This window comes from Cavia porcellus, unplaced genomic scaffold (assembly GCF_034190915.1).
Source record: "Cavia porcellus strain 051 isolate PalLab524CR breed Dunkin Hartley unplaced genomic scaffold, mCavPor4.1 scaffold_37, whole genome shotgun sequence".
Classification (NCBI taxonomy): domain Eukaryota; kingdom Metazoa; phylum Chordata; class Mammalia; order Rodentia; family Caviidae; genus Cavia; species Cavia porcellus.
The window spans coordinates 10335316-10354831 of record NW_026947520.1 but is presented as its reverse complement, the minus strand read 5'-3'; the positions used below and the strand labels follow the sequence as shown (position 1 = coordinate 10354831).

The 19516-nt window shown below is 38.9% G+C and overlaps 1 protein-coding gene across 10 annotated transcripts in view; it reads right to left on the bottom strand.

Moving 5' to 3' along the window:
* Positions 1–19044, bottom strand: part of Dennd4a (DENN domain containing 4A) — a 133643-nt gene extending 114599 nt beyond the window's left edge. For 5 of the 10 annotated variants that reach the window (XM_013145453.3, XM_013145457.3, XM_013145456.3 and 2 more), the window contains exon 1: positions 18885–19044. The gene's annotated coding sequence lies outside the window, so the exon portion shown is untranslated. Of the gene's footprint in view, positions 1–4098; positions 4152–15258; positions 18549–18884 lie in introns of those variants that run through there. The other 5 variants (XM_013145459.3, XM_013145460.3, XM_063243279.1 and 2 more) reach the window with 4 other exon arrangements.
* Positions 19045–19516: the final 472 nt, after the last annotated feature.

The following is a 19516-nucleotide window of genomic DNA, read 5'->3' as shown; positions in this document are numbered from 1 at the left end:
TTACAACTACATAAAGCCAGTGAGAGTCGTCTTCTTTAATTTCATAAAATCTTAATTTTTTTATTTAGTATCCCTTTATAAGCACCAGTTTTTTAAAGTTTTTATTAGTATATATTTATAATACATAATAATTATATCCTAGGGAACTGATGCATAAAAATAATGCATCTTCATCATTTTTACTTTGCCTTCCGCTCCCAGATCTTCAGTCTCCTCCCTTCTCGAGGACCCTTTCCCTCCTTTTAGAAATCTATTCAGTCCACACCTTCCTCCAGAGCTGTATACCCCATATCTACTCCTGTTCTACAAAAATTGGGACAGAAATCCACTCTCTATATAACCTTGTCTTCATCAGCCACTGCTGATTGGACCAACACAGACTCTCACCTCAAAGTGTATTTTCTTCCAGGAGTTTAGAATGCCATCATAGAACTATGAGCCAATAAACGAATTAAAGAGTCAGAAGAAGATATGTCTAGCCACCCACAGTGGTGAAAGGTAATTTGCAGAAAGAAAAAATAAAGTGGAAAAATAGAGAGAAGCAAAGAAACCATGCTACCTCAGGATGGTAAGAAAACTGCTGCCTGAGTTTTTGATGAGTTTCTAGTTCCTGCTTTCACTTTCAATCAGGAGGCCCTGCTGTACTTCTATTATGAGGTACTGTGAAATCCCCAGTATCCTTGCCATTAATTGCTGTTTTTGAATTAGCTAGTTTGAATCTGGTTCCTGTTATTTACAAATGAAAGAAATTTGATTAAACAAATCTCAAAAAAGAAAAGGTCAACTAAGGACATGAAAATATCAGTTTATTATAGAAGAAAAAGGATTTGTTGAAAACTGGTTATTAAACTAGTTTCTTCAAATACTTCACAGCCTATGAAAAATATTCACCAATCACATGTTCAAACAACATACTGTAATAAAACTTCAGTACAGTTACAGGTCAGTATTATTACATGGTGAGGGATATTGCTCAGTAACAATAGTTACCTAGCATGCACAAGGGCCCAGGATTGATTCCTGACACAGTAAAATTAATTAAATAAATAGTATTCATAAAAAAGAAAGATGAATAGGGAGTATCTTTGTGCTTATTAGAATAAATAATTTTTAAAGAATAATTCTGACTAAAGGAGGGATGAGTTATAGCTTTTCTGGTAAGAGTCCTATCTAACAAGCCAAAGTATCATCATAAGTTTTCCCATTCATCCATTTCTCTTGAAAACATCGTATTTCAGAAGAATTAAAGGTATATTATGTACATATATCCACTCTCAATGATGAATTGTAAGCATTATATACAGTAGACATATACTAATAAACATAAAAATGGCACTTCAGACACCTTGACTAAAATAATGCCAAGGAGAGCAGGAGAAACAGTTCCCATACCGCAACAGGAGAGTCATTATACAATATTAGCTTCCATTTTCCTTTGCTACTGGTTTGCTGGTAAGGTGATCTCCTTTAGCAACTCAATACTTTCTAGGAAAAGATGTCTAGTTTCTTTAGGAACAATTTTCAAGTAGATGAAGAAGGCTGAGTACCAATAACTTGTACTGTTCCTAGGTTCAAAACAAAACAAGCTTACTTTCATATAATCAAAGTTCAGCAAGACTGAGAAAAACCTCCAAATTTAACAGAAATAAAAATAAACAGTACTTCCACCATATTCGCTAAGGTAAGGCAGATAATTCTGGTAGTCATGAATTCCTTCAGTTGTTCTTTATCATGGAAGTATCTTGCTTTTCCATCAATTTTGAAAGACAGTTTTGCAGGGTGTATCAATCTGGGTTAGAAGTTGTTTTCTTTCAGAGTTTGAAACACTTTACTCCAAACTCTTCTTAATGGTTTGTGTTGATTAATCTACTGCGATTCTGATTAGTCTTCCTTTATAAGTGATGTTTCTTTTCTCTAATATCTTTTAATATTGTTCTTGTTTGAATTTCTGGGATCTTGATTATATGTGTGGATGTAGATTTACTTTGGTTATGGCTAGTTAGAGTCCTATATGCCTCATTTATCTGCATGCCAGATCCACTTCCCATGTTTGGGAAATTTTCTGCTATTACTTCTGTAAATAGCCTTTTAATTTCATTTGTGTTGTCTCCAGCTTCCTCACCTACACCTATCATTCTTAAATTATGCTTCTTTGCCTCATCTTGCAGCCACTGAATTGTTTACTGATTCCTTGTTATTTTTAAGAGATCTTTCAAGATCACTAGCTGAAATCCTATCTTTAAGGCTTGAAAGTCTATTTTTAATCTCTTTCAAGTTTTTGATTGACTTTTTAATTTCCTAGATCTCTCTTTGAATCTGTTTAATGCATTGTAATTCCTTTCTATATTCTTTCAAGGTTTCCATCATTTTCCTAAGCTCCTCTTTTTATCTGTGTCTACTTCAGACATACTGAGCAATTCTTTCATCATGTTTGATTTCTTCTTTTACCTGAGATATTATTTCTGATTTGACTGCTTTTACAATCTTGTGAAGTTGTTTCTTTACTTCAGTAGCTATCCTCTCAGAGATTTCAGGTGTGTGACTTCCATTTTCTTCCATGACTATATCTCCCAGACTTGTTCTGTGTGGGTTAGAGATCTGAAATTGCCTTTTGCTTCTTTATCTAGACATTCTCCTGGGTTCCTCCCAACAAGCTGGTTGTGGGGCCCCAGGCACTTCCCACACTGGCTGCCTTTCCACAGTGTAGGGGAATGGGACAAGCACCTGGGTTCCTCTGACCCCAAATTACAGGGAGGTAGTAGGACATGGAGCAGGCTTCTCCAGACCTGTGCAGCTACACTGGGGCTTCCCTAATGATCAGGAGTGTGTGGAAGTGGGGATGCTTCTCTCAACCTGTGTGTCTACAATGGGACTCCCGTGATGGTGGCAGGCAGGGATATGTTTGTCTGATTCCACTGGTGGGTGATGGCTGCCCGAAGGAATGAAGGGCCTCCAATGGTGGCTTACATGTGTACAGAGCTTACCTTGCTGTGTGTCTCTGCTTTTGCTTGCTGCCCGCAGGAAAGGGCCTTCTGGTGGTAGCACCTGGCAGGTGGAGGCAGGTCTGCTGGCTCTCTCTGCCTGTGCTAGCGGCCCACTGTCTGCCCCACTCAGTGAGCCCCCTCTGCCACTGTTTCGATCGCCAGTGGCTACTGTAGTACACACAGGGTCAGAGTTGGTCCTCTGCCTCCTAGTTGGTTACCTACAGGGATCTATGATGATGGTTGCCAGAATGTACGTGGAGGGGCAGGGCCAGAGCTCCGACCATGGCTGTTAAGAGTGTGTACCGGGCAGGGTGGGCCGAGCTGGTTACCAGTGGGGAACCTCAGCAATAGCTGTTGGAATGTGCACAGGGTAGGGCTCAGTCCAAGCAGTTTCCACCGGACTACTCCCAGTTAGTTGCTGCTGGAGGGAGCAGGCTACAGTTCTGGTTCCAGGTTTATCCAGTCTGACTCAAAAATGGCTCCCAGTCAATTGCTCTCTCCCACAGGAAAACTAAGTTCTCTGCATTCTCACTGCCAAACAGTGCAGTCCTCTGTGTCTGCTGCTCCCCTCCACTACCACGTCTCTTTGCAAGGGCTTCTGGGCTTGCCAGCCACCAGTCACCATGACCATGCGTTCCCACGTTCCAACAGCTTCTCTCACACAGTGGGTCCGGCTCCTGGTGAAGGTGCCACCAGCTACCACCTTCTTCTTCATTTAGGTTTTTCTTTTTTACTCTCTCTATGGGCTTCAATTCTCACTTTAGGTTCTTCCTTGAATCCAGGGAACTCATTTACTTCTGGTCTTCTCCATGATATTATATTCCAGCATCTAGACTGTTTCTCTCAAAGAGGCTGTTTACTCTGCTGCTCACTGCTCTACCATCTTCCCAGAAGTCCAATTTCAAAATTTTGACAAGACACCAAATATTAGTGCTGTTAAAAGAAAGACTAATGGCCAATATGACATATTTTCTTTTTTTTTCTTTTTCAATCAGATTTTATTGGTACATTTTAGATATATATATATTTATATATATGTCATATTCATCTTAGAGAATTTATAACTGTAAATGATATAACTTATTTTTTGACATGACAAAAGCTAGAAACATACCTTTTATTTTCAGACCCAGAATTGGCTGGTTCATTCATTCACTAATTTAAAGCCTAGTGGTAGAAACAGATATGTAAATTAAAATATTCTAAGGGTAACCACTGATGTAATAAATTATTTACTAAATACTTACTAAATATTTACTAATATTTACTAAAATTATTCTAAATATTTTGTTTGTATTAACAAATTTAAATTTCACAGTCTTTTGAAGGCATCATCATCCAAATTTTACAGGGGGAGAAACTGAGGTACAGAGACAATATAGAGTCAATAGGTAAAGCCAGGTTTCAATCCCAGGCAGTCAGGAGCCAGACCCAACTACTACAGTATTAACAATAATACACTCAAATTCTTATTACATGTCTTCTTTGAGCCTGGTACTGCACTAAGTGCATGACATATAACACAGTAGTAGTTTATTTCTAGGATTTCTGGACACAGTAATGCGTTAACTGAGTCTGAAAGGATGTATAGGAGTTCGGAAGACAAAATTATAGCACTCTAGGAGGCTGAGGCAAACAAACTTCAACTTATCAAGACCGTGTCTCACAATAAAAAAAAAAAAAATTAAGGAGTGGGGATGTAGCTCAGTGTAAAGGCTAGAGGCTTAATCCCCAGTAAATGAATAAACAAAACAAAATAAAATAAAATACAAAACAAACCCAACCAGGATGAAAGAAATGAAGGCATTCTTCGGAAACACCACATAAGCAATAGCACAGTCAAAATTCCAGGCAGAAAGACTGCATAACCAACGGTCAACAATCCAGAAATCCAGTAGCATGTACATTCAGAGAAACTTCAAAGAAGTAGTTCTATATAACTAGAGTGAAAAATGTAAAGCAAAAATTATAAGAGTTAAGATTAGAAAGCCATGGACCAGGGATTTAGCTCAGCAGCATAAGTGCCTGCCTGGCAAGCGCTAGGTCCTGAGTTCAATCCCAGTACCAAAAAAAAGATTGGAAAGCCAGTCAGAGGCCAAATCAAGCACAATTTTAATGCCATGGTAAGTCCTGACTTTATCCTTTTAAAATGGGGAGTCAATAAGAAAATATCAGATCTGTATTTTAGACATACCTTTCTGATAACTGTGAGAAGGTAAAGAAGACAGGAAAACCAGTGAAGAGTTTAAAAAAAAAAAAAACAGTTTCTAATAAAGAGGTAAAGAACAAGGATGGTACAGAAGTGACTGACAGACATTTAGGAGATAAATCCAGCAGATTTCAGTAAATGAATAGATATAAGGACTGAGAAATAAAGAAGCTTTGCACTGCAAGTTTTGCACTTGATGCTTCCCCACAAGGATTCCTCTTTCTTCAGCTCTTCCCACAGTGGGTTCAATCTTGCCAATCAAGCATCATCCAAGGATTCCTAAAAGTTTCTTCCTAGGGTGACAAAGTCAACAGTTATCTATTATATATTTCAGTGCATAGATCAAAGTAAAACTTCAGGCAGGTACATAAGCAATTTGGACAGAAGTTTAAGGTAAAGATAAGTAACTAGTAAAGTACTCCAATGCTCTGAAAAGATACTAAGGCTGGAAAAGCAGCCTGAGGAATAACCAGTAGTAACACAGTAAGTGAAAATATAGGGATACTGTAACCTAAGAAAATGTGAAGTCTGAAAAGAGCAACTGGCCAACTCTGGGAAAATACTTCTACAAGACATGCAGAGGAAGACAGCATCCCAAAGGAAATGATCCACACACTCAGAAGCTCCAGAGTATGCTGAGAAAAGTGACACAGAAGAAGTCCGACAGTTTCCAGAGCAAAGTGACCAACAGTACTACCACCAATGGTTACTTGAGCAAGCAAGGGCCAATGTAGTGATATGAACAAGCAGAAATTAAGACTGCAGTAGAATAATCAGTAAACAGAACAGCAAAGTAACTTTAGTCAATGAAAAAAATCAATTTTCTCACCTATGAAATTGAAATAATGGGTAACTGTGAAGATTAAACAAGATACTGTATGGAAATTCTCATATTGAAAGTTCTACAAACTTCACGGATGCCTTGGTCACTCTAGCCACAATGATTGCCTTTCTGTTTGAAACATCCCAGGCTCACTTGCACTGCAAGGCTTAGCCCTTGATGCCAACCCCACCCCCCACCCCACCCCCACACACACGGATCCCTCTTTCTTCAGCCCTCCACGTGACTAGCTCTGTGCCTGTCAAATCTCATCCCCAAAGAAAGGACTTCCCAAAGCAGTACCCCAAAGAGCCTCTCATTCTCTTAGGTCATCTTATTTTACTCTTTCATAACTCTGATACTCTCATCTTTTCTTGTGTATTTACAAGTAATATACCAAAGTGATTAAGAATGCAGGCTCCACATCACACCAAAGTTATATCAAATCAAAGTTCTATTATTTATTAGCTACGTGATCTCCAACAAACTGTTTATCCCTAGTGTTAATTTCCTCATCTTAAAGTGACAAAATAACATACTTTAACTCATAGACTACCCAGAGGAATTAAATGAGCTAATACATATAAAATTATTTCAAGAATACAGGCAGTCTAAACTCTCAAATATTATTGTACATTGTCTAATTACAATGATCTTAATGCTCCACTAATATATACTGCTAAAAGTATATCTAAAAATGTCAACTAACAACCAAATGAAGAGGTACTGTTCTAATTAAACTTCAGGAAATAGTACTTTCACAGAAGAGATTATTTTTACTAAAAATCAGAGAGGTAACGATCCATGGTTAAGCAAGAGAAACTTTTTACAAGTTCTGTATGTAAATACTATGTAGTTTAGACCAATCATAAGAGTAAATTATGAAAGTTGAAGACAAAAAGGTTTTAACCTAAGTAACTTTAGGAAACACTGTTTTGACAGGAAACTCTTAAGATTAAGGAAAAAAGGAGTTGTACACAGTAAACACTGCTCTGCTTTGTAAAATCATTTCTCATGGAGCTACAAATTAACAATTCTGAAACTGCTTTCCATGTATCAATACTGAACAAATTAAGTAAGTAAACCTCAGAAGGTGAGAGACTGATTTCTCACTTTACAGAAGGAATGTCTGGATAAGCATGGGGTTAAAGCCAGAATGAACCATTGATACTGAGTTTAAAGCCAAAGATGCTAACATGAACTCATATTGGCAGAGTAGTGTGGCTAAGGGGCACAGTACATGGCAGCCTCAAGCCACAAGAGGAAAATGGGCAAAAGGACAAAAAGAGAGGAATACAGAGAGAAGATTCTCTCTGTCCCTTATACTGTATGTAGGACACATGGGTATAGCACTCACACCTATAATCCCAGCACTGGACCATGAATAAATCACAAATTGTAGAAGCCTGCCCCCATGACTGCATGAAGCTTTGGGGGGGGGGGGGCGTTCAGACTCAAACCATAATGTTCCACCCCTAGACCTCCAAAGACTCATGAATATCCTTTAATGCAAAAGTCATTTAGTCCACCTCCAAGAGTTGCTAAAATCCTAACAGTTACAGTGTTGCTGAAAAGTCCAAATCCCAAGTCTTCTCCAAGATCTATTGCAAACTTAGCTGAGAGCCCTTGTGCAAATGAAAAGTTAAACACTTCCAACATTCAACAGCACAAAATAAACACTGCCATCCCAAAAGGTACAAACAGGGGAACACAAAAGAATAGGACCAAAGCAAGTCCAAAATCCAGCAGGGCAAACATTAAGTCCTACAGTTCCATGTGGAACATCCGAAGCAATCTGTAATAAATTGTGAGCTCCAATTGACTCTGCCTCTATGGTACTTTGGGTAACTGTAACTCCCACGGCTTCTTCTTGGGACCACTTTTCTCCCTCCCTGCAGGTTTCCCCAATGACTCACATTCCTGGCTTCTTTAAACATCTGAGGTCTCCACTGCACCTCTGGTTTTACATTCACAGTTTCACACCCTGCCTTCTCAGGGGCACACTGCCTGGCCTCCCAGGCCTTCTTTTGAAATCTGGGTGAAAGCTGATTTAACCTCAGAACTCTTGAGCTGTGCATGCACCTAAAACCAGCACGTTAGATGATGCCAAGCCCTGCTGCTAGCTGGAGCAATAGCCAGACCTTCTTGTCTTTTGGCTGTAGGGTTCAAGTGTCTGGATCGCTGAGCACTCTGAATTTGATTTGGGGGAACAAATTCTCTATGATGCCAACATTTTGGAACCTGGTGCAGCTACTGCCATTCTGGAATACAGTACAGCTACCATCATTCTGGAACATGGTGCTCTGAAGCTTTCTCCTCAAAGCAAAGTCTTTCACTTTTGCAGTTTGGGGGTCCAAAGGGTAAAGATATGCTGTTGTCTATAATGCCCTCAGGTTACCTTTTAATAGTCTCCTGGGGCTGGGGGTTTAGCTCAGCGGCATAAGTACCTGCCTTGCAAGCAGGCGGTCGTGAGTTCGATCCCCGGTACCAATAAAAATGAAAAAGATAAAAAAAAAAAAAAAATAGTCTCCTGTTTCTTCTTGGCAATGGAATCTCCTCAGCTCTATCTTAGTAGTCCACAGCTTTACTGGAGCTTTCTTTCTGGTCAAACTCACATTTTAAACCATCCTTCTGGGCTCTTTGCTCTTGGTTCTCAACATAAATCTGGCTCAAAGCCCCCAACAATGCAATGGCCATGGTCACAGCCTCAACATTCAACTGCCTTGAAGTTTCTTCTACCAGACTAATTGGTCTGATGCCCTTAATCTCAGCTTTAGCCAAAATCTCTGGTAGCAGCAAAATACAGATAAACTTTCTGCCAAGCTATAACACACATCATCTTATGTCCAACAACTAATGCTGTCTTTCTTCCCAGCAGAAACTTTCCAAGCCTGGTCTTTATTGTTTTTCTGGTCTTCTGAGCTCTGACCAGAATGTCCCAAACAGAAGAGCCTAAGCTATTCCATAGCTACTCTTTTAAGGCAACATCTCTGAACCTTTCCAAACACTTCCCACAAGCCATTCCAAAAGGCTCTTGAACCACATGGTCAAGTATAGTCATGGCAACAACCTCACTTCTCTGGTATCAAATCCTATCTTGGTTACTTTTCTCTTGTTGCTGGGACAAGTACCCAACACCCAAAATGAAGGAAGGAAACGTTTATTTAGCTCACAGTTCACGGAGGTTTCAGTCCCTACTCAGTTGGCTCCAAGGCAGGGTGGTAGACTAAGGGACAACGGTTCATGGTGGACACAAGCCACAAGAGCAAAAAGGGCAAAAAAGGAGGAGCACAGAGAGACGACTCTTTCAGTCCCTCGTGTTGTATGTAGTTCATCTGGGTGTAGCACTCACACCCATAATCTCAGCACTGGACCATGAGTTAATCACAAAGTCTAGAAGCCTGCCCCAGTGACTATATGAAGGTTCAGGGGGTCATCCAGACTTAAAGCATAACACAGACACAGATGAATTGGCAAAAAAAAGTTTTATGTTTTATATACACAGATTAATATGTATACTATATTTTCCAGAGGACCTAGAAGTAATGCTATCCTCCCAAAATAGTGAGCATATCTACTACCTAAATGTTATCATTCTTCAATAAAAAGACCAAGGGATCCTTGGAGAACTGGTTGACTCTAGGGCTGCACCAGAAAATAGGTAAGATGAACCTGAGGCATCTTTTTTTTTTTTTTAATTTTATTTAAGGAGAAAAAAAAAAACAGAAAAAGGGTACAAGTTATTCAGAAAAAAATAAACAGTAGGCAATCACTAGTTAATAGATTACATATTGTTATCTTAGAAATAGTTGTTCAAGTTACAAAATTAAAGCATATAAAGTGGACTTTCAAACAGTGAGACTGCAAACAGTTTTGTTCAATGATCCAACAAAACTCAGTAATATGGTTATCTATCTTATACACTTAAATATATATGCAGTTATATCCTTTAGAGCACTTTCTTTTCCTTTCTTTTGTACAATGACAATTACACATTTTGGGTTTTATTACTCCCACTGTTCTTATTACTTTTTTTTGAAGAGAGTAAAACCAAATGTGACATAACAAAACAGAGTCAGTGAAATCAAAAAGATGGACATAATAGATAATGTAAAAACAAAATACTAGGTGATCAACAATGGTTACCATATTGCCTCTTGCTATCTTAAAAAGAACTGCCTATATCATCAGTTATAATAAAATTGAACAAAACAGTAAAGAATAAAAACCAAAACATTGGAGACATTACAGGACTTTAAAAGAAGATAATAGTCAACCAGAATGGGCATCATAATGAATTTTACTGTCTTCACAGTTGTTGCCTATACTTTCAAACTTGTTACTATCAAGCAAAGCAGAATAGTAAACCTGAGGCATCTTATAGCACCAGAAAGGAAAAAGTGCTCAGAAAGCAGAACACCGGTCACAAAAGTCAACCTAAAAGAAGTGGAATCACTTAAGCAACAAAATAAAGTAGTATAGCCACAGGACAACAACCTTAACAGTAAAAACTTTAAGTCTTTCCCAGTATAAATAAATGATAGGATAAACAAATAAGGGAGAAGAGTAAAGTCATTTTGCAGAGGAATTTTGAAGAATTTTATAAACACCTCTTTCTACCCTCAAGGGTAGAGTCAAATTCTCTATCCATTGAGTGTGGTCTGTATTTAGTGACTTATTTCCAAAATCAGATTATGGGAAAACTTTAGAGCACAGAAATCTTTATTACCTCAGCCAGATGATTAATACTAACTACAATGATGTAAAGTCATATTAATAGTATTTGCCCATATGATATGATGTGATGAGAATGGCCTGTTATCTCCATGATGTCCTCCCCCAAATCCATAACCCAGTCTAGCCATAAGAAAAACATCAGACAAACCAACATTGAGGAATATTCCATAAAATGTCTGACTAGTACTTACTATAGTTTTCTCTTGAATATTATCCCCCAAAGACCTATTTGTTGCAGGATTAATCACAAAACCACGGTGCTACTGGAAGGTGGTACAACCTTCAGAAGGTAGAGCTTAGTGAAAGGAAGACTGGTTGCTGGGGAGGGCCTTTGAAGGGGCTACTGGGACCCTGGATCCTCCTCTTCCTCTTTCTTTGGCTTCCCAGCCACCATGAGGTAAGCAGCCTTGCTCTATTCCATGCTTGCTCCTTGCCATGTGCTGTTCATCACAGGCCTAAGAATAGCAGGGCCAAATGACCATGGGCTGAAACCATGAGCCAAAACAAACATTTCCTTTTTAAAAGTTTTCTCAGGTATTCTGTGATAGCAACAGAAAGCTAAGATAGTATCCCTAAAAACAGAGCTCTCAAAGACAAGGAAAGCCTAAGATGCTATCATAGTCCAGAACAGCCTACGGAGAAATGACAACTAAATGTGTGTGTATTCTGGATGGGATACTGGAATTCAAAAAAGAACATCAGGTAAAAACTAACAAAAGCCAAATAAAATATGGACTTTAGTTAATAGTAATGAAAAAATGTTGTTGCCTTAGTTGTGACAAATGTGACAAGTAACGGGAAACTGGCTGGAAACACAGCCCAGTATAGAGAGCTTGTCTTGCATGTGCAAGGCTCTGAGTTCAATTCGCAGCAATACCCCTCTGCCCCCCACAAAAAAAATAGGAAACTGAGTGCAGGGTAAACAGTAATTTTCTGTAACTTTTCTGTCTATAACTATTGTATGAGATAAAAAATTTATTTAAACTAGTAACAGTGTAAGGAAGTTAGTGCCTTAAACAGACTGCTTTTAATCCTTGTCATTATAGTGAGTTAGACAAAAACAGAAATACAATTAATACTGTGCCAAATAATCTTTTTTTTTTTTTTTTTTTTGGTCTTCTTCCTTTTTATCGGTACTGAGGATTTAACTCACGACTGCCTGCTTGCAAGGCAGGCACTTATGCCGCTGAGCTAAATCCCCAGCCCCGCCAAATAATCTTAACATTGCTCAAGAGTTTATAATATTGTAGGTGTAAGTGACTGCAAGTCATTTGTTCTGTGTACATTTCAATTCCTTAGCTGATAGCCATTTAAAAGAAAACTCTTCACGAAGCATGAGACCACTCAGACTTTAGACTAATGCGAAAGTGTACTATTAATCACATTAATAAAAATTCCATCCAGATTTTTAAAACAACAAATTTTAAATAGTTTTAGGTAAAATATATTTGCAGTATATTACTGAAATATTTCAGTATAGTTTGAAAAGAGGATTGTAAACACATATTTTAAGAAAGTACATTGGAAAGCTCCCTATCAAAAGTTCAAAACTACAATTACTCTAAAGTTCAAAATCATAATAATTTGAGTCCATACTGGTGATTGTTTCAAGAGATCTGGAAATATCAAAAGCCAATTAAACAAGCTCCCAGCCATGCGTAGTAGCATACATACTCTGGAAGGATTAAACAAGAGGACTGCAAGTTTTAGCCTTGCCAAGGCAACTTGGGGACTTAATGCAATCCTGTTTGAAAATAAAAGAACAGGCTGGGAGTGTAGTTAAATGCAAAGGTCATGGGCTCAATATCCAGTACCAAAAGAAAAATAAAACTTTGCTAATAATTTTTAATACCCTGTAAGTGATTTTTAAAAAAGCACGTAGCTGAACAGAAAATTTACAAAGGATGGATACAGGCAATCCACTGAAGAAAAACCAAAAATACTAATACTTAAAATGATAAAAACAACGAAAATAGGAAAAAAATTGAAAAATTAAAAAAGTAGAACAAAAATGATATGCCATTTTACACTAAACCAAGAACCAAAAACTACAGAATCTGATACTAAAACTAACTGCTGACAAGAATATGCAGAAACTCGCTGGGGCGTGGTGGCAGGCGCCTGTAGTCCCTGCTACTCGGGAGGCTGAGGTGGGAGGATCGCTTGAGTCCTGGAGTTCTGGGCTGCAGTGCACTATGCCGATCGGGGTGTCCGCACTAAGTTCGGCATCAATATGGTGACCTCCCGGGAGCGGGGGACCACTAGGTTACCTAAGGAGGGGTGAACCGGCCCAGGTCAGAAACGGAGCAGGTCAAAACTCCCATGCTGATCAGTAGTGGGATAACGCCTGTGAATAACCACTGCACTCCAGCCTGGGCAATATAGTGAGACCCTGTCTCTAAAAAAAAAAAAAAAAGAATATGCAGAAACTGGAATTGTTTGGCAATATCCTATAAATATCCTGTAAAGGGAAAAATACATCTTTCCTAAGTCTCAGAAATTTGACAATCAAGTATATGACTTGGAGAAATTGGCACATTATCCCAAGAGATATTGTAATGTTAATGAAGTAACATTTGTAACAGATAAAAATGAAAACAACCTAAATATTCATCAACAAATGAAGTAATAAACTGCAGCAAACATATTCAATAGGATAGTACAAAGTAGTAAAAATGAACTGTCTGACCCATAGTATCAGTAAGGAGTGTAGGGGGTTAAAATAAAGTTTCCAAATACCTACATGAACATGATACAATCATATTAACATATGCTTCAGGTTACCGGTATGTTTTTTTAAGGTGCCAGGCAATTTTAATCACCTATTAAACTCATTAATTTTCACAATAACTTCATCAGATGGACATACCAATCTATTAGAGAGATAAGGACACTAAGGACTGTAAAATTAACTTAAGCCACAAAACTATTAAGTAACATACATAAGATTCAAAGCTTGGAGGCCTGGTTCCAAAACTATATACTTTAAAAACACCCAAAGCAACACCATGTAACGGTGACACCTTGGTTGACGAACTTAACTCCATGTTTCTGGTGGCAAATGGAATTAGATAAGAACTGAATCAAATTCAACAGTTAGGTTCAATGCTGACCTTAGGAGGAAATATGATTCGTTCTTGCCCAATTCAGTTTGCAACCAGAAACATGGAAAGAATTAAATTCATGAACCAAAGTATCACTATGTACACAGTTTACAAATCAGAAAGAGAGAGGGATGAAATTGTGAACAGAAGAGACTTTAACTTCAAGTGAACTACAAAGTTCTATACTGCTTTTTCTTTTTTTAAATTGAAAAAATAAAAATGATACAGAATTGCAAAACAAAAGAATAGATTAACACTGGTTAATATATTGCATATTGTTATCTGCAAAGTAGTTCAGATTCCAAGATATAGGCATAAAAAATGATCAATGAAAGCACAAACTGTTCTTTTTGATGAACAGAGATTAGCAGTGTAGTTATATATCTTGTATATATGTGTGTACATATATATATAATCTTTTCCCTTTTTCCTTTTTCTCCTTTCTCCTACTCCAATTGTTCTTTCCTTTTGAGCAGTTTCATTGCCTTTCACTTGCACAATATCTACTGTACATTTTGGATCTTATTTACACTTTCAGTTTTTTACACTAGGGAGTGCCTTTTTCTTTAAAGAATTCAGTGTAATATCTATGATAAACATACTTCTATTAAATATTAAATATAAGGGGCTGGGGATTTAGCTCAGTGGCCTAAGCACCTGCCTGGCAAGTATGAGGTTGTGAGTTCGATCCCTGGTACCAAAAAAAAAAAAAAGAAACAAATTAAATATTAAATACATATGAAGCAAAAATGAAAAATATTAGTATTTCATTTGTGGGTTTAATAGGTGTATGCTACATATTTTGATAATTTATTTTTAATACTTCAAAAATAAAAAAATTCATCTGTAAAGCAATATTACAACAAAATTTTTAAAAATTAATTAAGAAGTATCTCCATATTTCAGCTTTTACTTGAAAACAAAAGCAGGTAAACCCTGAGTTTACATATATATATACATTTTAACATATATGTGTGTATGTATACATATATATATATATATGGAAAATGAATTGTTAAAACAATTCCTTGACAGTTTATCTCTCTTTTCTCTCCTGTTTTCCACTTGCTTCTGATTTTTAACAGAAGGAAGCAAGAGGAAGGAACCAAGAAAGTGCCACACATTCTAAAAATAACACTAACAGCCACTGATGAACATAAGATCCTCAAATTTACCATCAAAAAATGTTCCATAAAGTTACTTGTAAGTTGGTTGTCTGGAACTCAAAAACATTTTTCCACCAAGAAATTTACAAGAGTACATAAGCACTGGCAAAAAGGTAAGACCCAAGTGTAGCAGTAAAACAGAAAAGTAGAGTACACATAAGGAGCCAATGTACCCCAATCCCAAAATATTAAGCATTCTCCAGCAAAGTTTTGAGGGCAGAAAGCACATTTTATTTACCTTTGTGTCCTCAGTAACCAGCAAAACATTGGCATCTCAAAACATTTCAAAACTGCAGCCTTCTAACTGATAAAGTAATCGGGAAAGGTTAGGGAGAGGAGTACATCAATAGGTGGCACTGTCAATACAGAACAACTTGGTGCAAGAAGCAAACAGAAAAGGAGGTGATGAGCAGCAATGTCCATTGATACAAAAGGTCTACAAACAACAGGTGATCAAACATTATGGTAAATGATTAAATTTTTAAAAATACATTACAGTAAAAGACACACTGCCATTAATCACCCTCAAAATCTTCCCCTTCTTTTGAACACACTTATCTTGTCATTCTTGCCACTTCTGAAGCAGTACTGGGTGTCCTCTTTTGTATGTATCTTTCTTTTGTAAGTATCTTTAGTTGTGCTGTCCTGGCTGCCTTGATGTCCTGAATCAATTAAAAACATTTACCTTTATGGTCATTTTGGCTTTCGGGAAGAACCAGAAGTCCCACTGTGCCAGACTGTATTGCCTTTCCACTGGATGCCATGGGCAGCTGCATTCACCATAGTTTTTATCACAACATGTAAAGACACTCATAAAAGAGGACTTCCAGGAATACTTCAGAAAGTGGTAAGAATGTGTTAGAAGAGACAGGACAGTATATTGAGGGTATTAACTATAAAAGTTTCATTGTAAAATTTGGTTAACATTCACCGTATTTGTCAATCACATCTCATATGTAAAACTATTATAAGGTCAGTGTTGATAATTATGAACTGTTTCTATTATATGTACAGCAAATAAGCACCACATTTTGGGTTTGTTTTGCTGACAATAAATCATAAGATAGTTTCTCTGTTGGAGTAATAATTTTCAGTATTTTCTACTATAACCCCTGAAGATATTTTAATGTCATTTTTGTACTGAAGCCCTATTACCCAGAAGACAATACTTGTCAGTATTTCTTGTCAATCCTTACAATCACAAATAGGTGATGCTACAAATAATACTATATAAGTTGCCAAAAAAATCAGGAAAAGTAAAATTTGTATAAATATTTTAATACTAAATTTATTACCATGAGTTTAATACAAGTTACCTCTAGCCTGCAGAACTACAAGAGGTGTTCAAAGTAGTGGCGATTAGCTTGCAGACATATATTCATATGGCAAGCTGCTGAAGTGTGTACACATTTTTTTTGCAAACTCTGCATTTCTTTATATTATGATTTTCCTCTCATTACTTAAATATTTTCATGTTAGTAAATATTTTTTTGAAAATATGATTTTTAATAGCTGGTTCCACCACATAATCATTAGTATCACCATTCCCTATCATAGAATATTTTGACCCTTAAAATTTTTCACTGTTATAACGCACTATGTAAATTAATGGTTCCTTAAATATAAAGTTCTATACTGCTCTTTTAGAATTCAAAGAAATTAGTATGACATACAATAATGAAGTATGGTTTGACTTCTCCTCCCTGCCCAATAAATTCCACAGAATAAAGAACAGCACAAAAGGAAGAAAACTCAGTCATTTTTTTTTCAGTCACTCTTTTTTTACCTCTGGTAGGAAAAAGTTCCACAAAGGTTAAGTCTTGGACATCAGAGAAGGCAAGAAGAGCAAGTCAATTTCCCTACGAACACTTATGTTTTCTACTTAGAATAATGAGCCATTACTTTAGATAAGAACAGTGTTAAGATTTATAATAAACATTACCATCAATATCACTCCTTAAGAAAAGGAAGTTTTCCTGTTAAGAAGAATGCCTAGAAAAAGTGTGCAAACAAAAGGTAATATAACCTCCACATGATAGAAAATAGGTTTTCTTCTATTACTGTGCTTTAATTTTTTAATGAATAAATGTCATACTGAGTTCCTTCTCATAGCCTTCCATTCATACTAAATATTATTCAAGTTGCCAGAAGTAAGATAACAGTTCCAGGAATTTAACAACCAATAACTAAAGTAGTGGCAAATCATGTGGAAAATTTCAAAACAATCAGCATCAAACTTTCTGGCTCTCCTGCACAAACAATTTATACTGATTCACCAATTTTCAAAACTGTAAATTTGTGTACACAAGTTTAAAATTCAAGCTGAAATCTACTCATCTATTCCCAGGTTTGACTTGGTGTCAAGATTAGTTAACTTCCCTAGTATTCTTATAAAATTTCATAGGGAAGCAAGTCTGTGTTTAAACACTGAGAAGAAGAAAATTATGTAACATACACATTGATGATAATACATGTATTCCAAACTCCTACTGAGAGCTCTGCCTCAAGAAAAGATTGTTACAATGAATTAAAATTTGCCTAGAATATTTATCTTGTCCCCAAACTAAACAAAGTCCCCATACGAGAAGCCAAATAAATTTTTATTAAAAGTTCAGAGTTAATAGTTCAGAACTTACACACTAAAGGTTTCAGAAGCTGAATGCAGAACCATTATAAACATAAACTGAGTAACTTTCCCAAAAGTCCTTACTTATTACCCAACCTTATGTCTCCCACAGACTATTTTATAATAATTTCAAATGTCCTACAATAGATTAATGTAATTAGTGTCCTACAATAGATTAGTGCTACGCTGTTTACAGGTGTCTGCAACTCCTCCCCCCAAAGAGATCAGAGGTAGGAGAAAACAGGCAGAAAACATGAGAGTATATACAAACCAAATACAAACTTGTAATCCTATAAAACTGCACCTTTTCCACTTGGGCTACTCTTTTCATGAGATGATAATGCATTTTAAGGAATAACATTCACATTAATACAGTCTCTGCCCTCATGACACTCTGGCTGACACGCGTTTTCTCCTCAAATAAATAACACGCCTGTTGACTGATGCTTGTCCTGCTGTCGCAAACAAGACCTAACTGTCCTATAAAACAAAAATCTCTCTCTCGGGCTCCAAGGCGTTATTGAACGTTTGAATTAAAAAAAAAAAAAAAAGGCATACTGGAACAACAACAATCTTCCAGCACGTCCGTCACTGAAAAAGCACGACCACGAAAAGCTGTCGCTGCGACCCAATTTTAGGTCACAGCCTTTTCTTTCGTATGCTCCTCCACACACACCCGGATAGTAAACTTTAAAGGGAATGGTGGTAACGTGGAATCCTCTCTCCCCATCTCCCCAAGCAAAACAAAACAAAACAAATAAAAACTGCCCAACTTGGACGCTGGCCGGGCTCACGCGGAACCCGCGTCCTCTTGAGGCCGATAGGGCGGGAGGGATGGCAGGGAAGAGAGGCGGCCTGGGCTCCCCCGCGCCGCGCGGAGACGCGGAGCAGGTGGGATTCCGGGAAGCCACCGCCGACTTACGTAACCAGCTTGTCAAACCCCGCGCCAGGACCTCCCCCCTCCCCGCCCCCACCACCCAAACAACAACAGCCCCGAGCCAGCCCAGAATGGGAAACCCGGACTGAGAACCCCAGAGCCCCCTGCACCCCAACGCAAGAGCGCAGACGCCGCTCAGCCCCGTCGCGCCACCCTGGGCGGCCCAAGCCCGCGAACTGCGGTAAGGCTTTTAAGGAGCCCCAGGCGGAGGTCGCGGCCGTCCGCATCCCCGCCTGTCACCCTTCGGAACCGTGACAGCTCCTCACGCCGCCGCCGCCCGCGTCGCCGCCCCCGCACTCACCTCCACGCCGGCCCCGCGCACACAGCGAGTCGGACTCGAGGAACGGCGCCAGACCCCTTCTCAACCTCGGCAGCGGGACACGAGGGGCTGAATGCCGCGGCGCGCAGAGCCCGCTGAGCTCATCCCCAGTCCGGCGCTCCGCCCTGCGCGGCACCCCCGCCCGCCCAGGCCTGCCGTCTCAGTCAGACGGGACTCCCCCTCCCTTCGCGGTCGCCGCTGCCTCCGCCTCCTCCCCCGACTTCAGGCGCGGTAGTGACGCAAGGGAGGGGGCGGAGATCGCGCCCGAGAGCACCAATCACAGGGCGAGTCTGGCTGCGGGGAGGAGGGGGGCTGCCGAGGGCTCCTTGAGAACCTTGCGGTCTGACGCGAAGCCTGAAAAGGGCGGGGGAGATGGGCGGGGCTGAGCCCTGCGGGCTAGTGACGCGCTTGCTGTAGTTGGGGAAACGCATCGTGGTTTTCCTTTAGGTCTGGAGATCCCGAACCCGAAGAGGGCGTGGACTAGGCCTGCAGTGCCTTCCTCTTTCAACACCCGGAGGCACGAGGATCCAGTTTGCGCCTACTGAGCGGTTTCTGCTTTCCTCCCCGGCTCGCCCGGGAGTCCTTTCTAGCAGGAGCTCGACGCGTGGGTCTGA